Genomic DNA, 5,840 nt, shown 5'->3' with positions numbered 1-5,840 from the left:
CTATAAATGAAAATACAAGGAAGTCTATTCAACTCACAAAATTGGTAAAGCTACATACTTAATTATAACTATTTTGGAGTAACATTTACACATTCAGTAAGGACCAGATTTTTATGTAATAGCATTGTTGTTTCTTTAATAAATATAATCACTTTCAATTCAAACTGTTTTATTGACATTTTACAATAATATTGATAGTATATTCTTTAACATTGATTTATATTACACATGTATCTCACACCACAAATTACTCACAACCCTCCCCAGCCGACCCATCCCGATTTAGTGGCAGCCCTCTTTCATTACCCTTAAAAAACACATCTAACTGATGTATAAGTCAACATAAGTGGAGGTTTTTACTTGGTAATGGTAACATGTTCAGAGCTTGAAACCTCTTAGCTGTTAATGCCTCTAATATTCAAACAGAAACAGAAAATCTTAATAATATAATAACTTTTGATTTTACTATAATTGTGAGATAATGAAGATTGACTAAGACATAAAATAATGGTTGATTTAGTAAAAAGAGTACTCTAAAATCCCAATAAAAGTTTTTGACATAAATGGAACTAAGGACCAACATTTTAATATAAAAAGTACATTAAAACTACAAAACTAATATACCATTTAAGACAATTGTACGTATTGCTGAAATAAGAAACCGTAAAACAACCTAACGCTAGAAATGGCAGCTCATATATCACTTATTTTCCCTGTTTAGAAGCCTAATAGTAACGTGTAACCTTCCAATGTTTTACTTGTACTTTAGAAAGTACAACTTGTATTTTGTACTTTGTAGATATGATTCGAAATAGTATAAAATACAAGTAAAAGACTTGTAGTATTAGTTTGTACTTTATTATGAAACAGGCTCCTGGTTGGTGGTAGCCAGGTGAAGGCGTCACATTCCATTCCTTACACCACAGCAGAACATGCTGTCATAGATTATATCATTTATCACATTCAAAGTCATTTTTTTTTTAGTTGACAATATTGTGAAAATTCATAATGTTCATAGTTTCTATTAATGCCAAAAAATAATTTGTTTGCTAATCCACTAGAGTCAGTATAGCCTTGAGCAGTATAAAGTTTTTCTTTGTTATTATGACTATCTTGATTAATTCAACTTTGTTATTAATGAATTTTTTCTTTTGCTCTTGTATTAATCTATGTTTAGTTTTGGTCTATTGTCTACCTATATTAATTTTTGGTTGAAGGAAGGTCCTTGAGAGAGTCCTAAATAATTCATTATTTCATTTGCCAAAATTATTTTCAGAATATTCCCGAAACAAGTTCTTAATAAAATAAGCTATTATTGCGAAGATATATTTTTTATTCTTTATAATGTTGTATGTCTCTTTAACTATCTAAAAGGTTCACTAGGTGTGGGATGTTCATATACAAAACTTGTAAATGTTTCATTCTATATAATTTTTTTTTCAAGACTACAATTATTAGTAAATTTAGTTATTTTAACAGCCATGGCAAGTAACAGCTACTATCTTATCTCTTATTCAAATGTCTTTGTATATTCATAAGTATTAAGAATTTAATTATTGTTTAGAACATAAATCTTGTTTAGTAAATATGTATCAAATTATAGTGAAACGTGAATCAGTTTTATCAAAATATTATTTTAATATGTTTGTATTTATATGTAAAGATGTTATTTGGAATTGTAATTGTAATGTTTATGTTATTTGTAATAAGGAACCAAATTGATTCAGAATTTATTAAAAAAAAAAAAAAATTTTAGTACAAAATAAATTTTTTTTTTTACCTAGAGAAGAGGAGAAATGTAATATGCTCTTTTTGAGTAAATAGTATATTTTGATGTATAAAGGGTTTTTAATAGTATATTTTGATGTATAAAGAGTTTTTAATATGTTTTATTTTATGTATCATTTTAATATTGTTCATTTGTTTTGTTTATCCAAAAAGCAAGCTAACCAATTTTCATTGTCCATAATAAATTTGTGATTCAAAACAAGAAATAGTGCTAAAGATAATATTCAGAAAGTAAATCATTTGCAAAAATCCCTAACTGTTGTGCGACAATCGATGTTTACATGCAACAGCGAGACAGGTTTTGGTTTTTGGCAGGCATTCTTGGTTTGGGCGCGATTGGGAAATGAGGTTTCCAGGATGAGGAGGTCCTCACCAATTTCTGTTTAGCAAGGGTGGAAATCTTGAAAAAAGGAGGACAACCAAGAGTCGCTCAAGAAGAAAAAGAAGCTCTGAGTTTGGATTGCCTGGTGAGAGGAGGTCCATCGGCTGGAAGCAAGAAAGTTTGGAAGCCATTGTTGTGAGAGAGCGGAAGCCATTTTGAGTAGGACATAACATTAGAAAAAAGATGATTGTGAACTGGGTTAGTTTTGTTATTACTAAATTTGAATACATTTGTAAAAGAAATATTAATTTAATTAAGTGTAATTATAATAAGTGTCTGTTTTTCTGATTGCCTAGCAACTCGCCCTGAGATATAGAGTCTCTTTTATATTATAAATTTTAAATAAAATTCTATTATATATTTAATATTAAAGTTCTTAATTTGAACCCAAATTATCTCTTATATTTGAAAAAAGTTTTAAAACGATCAAAATTCTTTTTATTTTTATTTTAAATTATTACAATATCTAAAACAAAGATTATGATACATGCAACTTACCCTTGATTTCTTGGAAATATCAAGTTGCTTCTTTCTTGAAATTCACTATCACCAAGATCTTTAAATCCAGCAGATTTCGAAACGAAAGAAACCGGATGTCCCCAGTGGTAACTTAGAACATTTATTTAAAGATGAACTAAACTTTTAATCACTACTAATAAACAAACTGAGCGACATACCCGAACCGCAACAGACAAAGTAACTTTTAAAATTCTATTATCTTTTAAAATTTCTTGAGGTTAGTCACTTCCATCATTTAAAATAAATTATTATTTATTTATTCATGACAATTGTACGTTTCGGGACCACTGTCCCATATTCATGCACTATAAAAACCTCATGATTTCATATGGGAAATCATGAGGTTTTTATAGCGCATGAATATGGGACAGTGGTCCCGAAACGTTGTACAATTGTCATGAATAAATAAATAATAATTTATTTCAAATGATGGAAGTGATTAACCTCAAGAAATTTTAAAAGAATTGACTCACCAGACTTCCTAGAGAGATAATTCTATTATCTATTTAATATTAAAGTTTTTAATTTGATCCCAAGCAATCCTTTAGCTGTATGTCAATTTCAAAAAGGCTTATGATTTTATTTACTGCTAGAAACAGTAAACATAACAGGTAAACCAAGAGACAGGTGGAAGGATCATGCTTTCAGACCTTGCTGACTAGTTTGGAAAGAGATATGTAGAGGGAAAGTGGTGGTATTAGCTTTAAACTCTCAAATTCGCTAAAGTTTTATTTATTAAGTAAAAGTAATAAAGAAATTAGTTTTCTAGAAAAATCTTGTCAGTCAAATGACTGAAAATATAGAAATCCAGGATATCATTGTCAAGGTGACTATGAATAATTAATTAGTTCCGATTCCAATTGAAAAAAAAAACTATTATTTTAACTAACAACTGACAAAAATAAAATTACTCTGAGATGATCAAGAGATTAAATGATTATTAGGTTGGATCATAGCAAATAACCAACCTATACAGACTGGTCAAAAGAAAGCTGAGATACAAATGAAAAAATGTTTATTGATAAAATATTTCATTATTAATAGTTGAGGTAACTAAAATATAAAAAGTAATCATTCTTAAAGAATCTATAACTAATTTTGTATCATATTTTTGTATTAAAGAAAGCAGAAGAATATAGTTTACATCATATTATTTTCTGATAGGTTATGAATACAAATTAGAACTCTTTAAAACTTTATTATATTATATCAAAGTAGAATAAGAGGGTATATAATTAAGATCGAACACTTGGGTTTACATACGAAAGAAATGTAAATAAAGTTATATAAAAGTTGGAAAATGTGCAATATTCATAATCTTCCTCATCATTATAACATCTGGAATACGAATAATTTAATGCTATGAATTAATTCAATCAACGAAAAAACAACTTGGTCAAACAGAGGAAACAAACATATTATCATACAAATTAAAAAAATGAATTAATGTTAAACTCATTAAATTAATGTTGGTTTCCTCTGTTTGACCAAGTTGTTTTTTCGATCAATCAAACCTACTAAAGCACATTCCACTTACCTGAACTCGGTTTACAACAACGATATTGTATCCTCTATCTACAAGTTTTTTCACATTTCATTTGCTATCTTATTGATAATTTTGACTTACCTAAACAAATAAAACTGTATTAGAAATTTAGGCTTCTCATTTCTCTCCCCCTCAATTTTGGTCAAAATTGAAAAATCAAATTTCCCTGAAATATATCTTATTTCTAAATATTGCAATATTTTTTTTTGTATATAATGTTAATAGCAAAAAATTCAAGTTTTCATATTATTTGTTTACACTAAAATTGGTTAGGAATTTTTTATGCAAATTAATTAATTGAGTTCTTTGTTGTAGATCCATGATTTGCTTGCTAGTTTAAAAACTATAAACTCATTTTGTCATACTTACATATTGGTATGAGTAATTAATTCAAATTAAAAAAAAAACAAATTCGAGAAGCTAAAAAAACGATTTTGGCAAATTTGTAAAATGGCGGCTATACAGCGCATTCTGTTGGCTAGAGGATAGAACATAGATAGTTCTTTCCGCCTTTTGACTTAATATAAAATACTTACTTAGTTATAATAACCTTTTAATAAATTAAAATATTGATTTATAATATTTTTATCTCTATTATTTTTTTATTATGAATTTTTAATTCTTTTATGTGTTCACAAGATAGTTATTCCCTCCATAATGATTCAGTAGAATTATTTTCACTTGCAACCCTGTTTGAGAACTGAGCTTGTAAAGTTTTGCACATAATTGTCCTTGATTATTACATCTATGTATATCAAAATATCTTACATCATATTTGTAGTATATTCAGATAGTTTTTAGATACTAAGTGTAAGTTGTTAATTTCTATAATATTTTTAATTAGAAAAGTACTTCTTCTATACAGATATTTGAAATTAAATGTTTTGAGTTATCACTAGTTTAATAATTCCAGATTTAAAATAAGGAGAAGCAATACTTATGCTTTATTTATTTTTTTTATGTAATGGTTTTCTTAATGTGTTGAAATAATAAAACAAAAAAGTAATAATAATACTTCAACAAATACAATCTGGTGAAACTAAAAGCTATAAGAAACAATACAAACTCCTAGCGGTAATTTCTTGATTAAGGTCATTAAAAACATGCTATTTGTTTTTGAAAAAAAATTACCCAATTTCATTTACTATTAGATAAAAAAAAGTTCATACCAAATGTATCTTATTTAATATACATTAAATATAAATAAATTTTACTAAACTCGTTTACAATGGCAAATTTTTTTCATTTACGACTATATACTGAAAAAATAGCTACTCATTGAAACTAAACTAGCTTAAAATTTGAGTATATTTATTTCAAAATAATAATATCTTCTTTCCAAAGATAAAATTTATTTTCAAGATTTTTATATTGGGGACAATTTTTTATATAAAGGTGCACTGGATGTTTTTAAAATAATACTTTGTTTACCTCATATCTATGCCTTTAATTACTTTTTTGTCATATTCTGGGATATTCTAATAATATTCAGGCTTCCAAATGATGATAATAATATAGATGTACCTCTATCACCTACTCTGATTTTCCAAATTTTATTGTGTTTACTTATTCTCGTATCTTAACTATAGCTAAGGTTCAAATGAA

At 26.8% G+C, this 5,840-nt stretch overlaps 1 long non-coding RNA gene across 3 annotated transcripts in view; it reads right to left on the bottom strand.

The window, feature by feature from the left end:
- LOC106690307 (uncharacterized) overlaps positions 1 to 4,699 on the bottom strand; it is a 51,696-nt gene extending 46,997 nt beyond the window's left edge. For 2 of the 3 annotated variants that reach the window (XR_010844438.1, XR_010844439.1), the window contains exons 1-2: positions 4,605 to 4,699; positions 4,227 to 4,316 (exon numbers count right to left, since the gene is read on the bottom strand). This is a non-coding gene — a long non-coding RNA (uncharacterized lncRNA). Of the gene's footprint in view, positions 1 to 3,871; positions 4,028 to 4,226; positions 4,317 to 4,604 lie in introns of those variants that run through there. The other variant, XR_001344574.2, reaches the window with a different exon arrangement.
- Between the last annotated feature and the right edge of the window lie 1,141 nt (positions 4,700 to 5,840).

This window comes from Halyomorpha halys, unplaced genomic scaffold, assembly GCF_000696795.3.
Source record: "Halyomorpha halys isolate HHAL.00 unplaced genomic scaffold, Hhal_1.1 Scaffold1652.1, whole genome shotgun sequence".
NCBI lineage: Eukaryota > Metazoa > Arthropoda > Insecta > Hemiptera > Pentatomidae > Halyomorpha > Halyomorpha halys.
The sequence above is the reverse complement of the archived record's forward strand: the minus strand, read 5'-3'. Positions and strand labels throughout refer to the sequence as shown.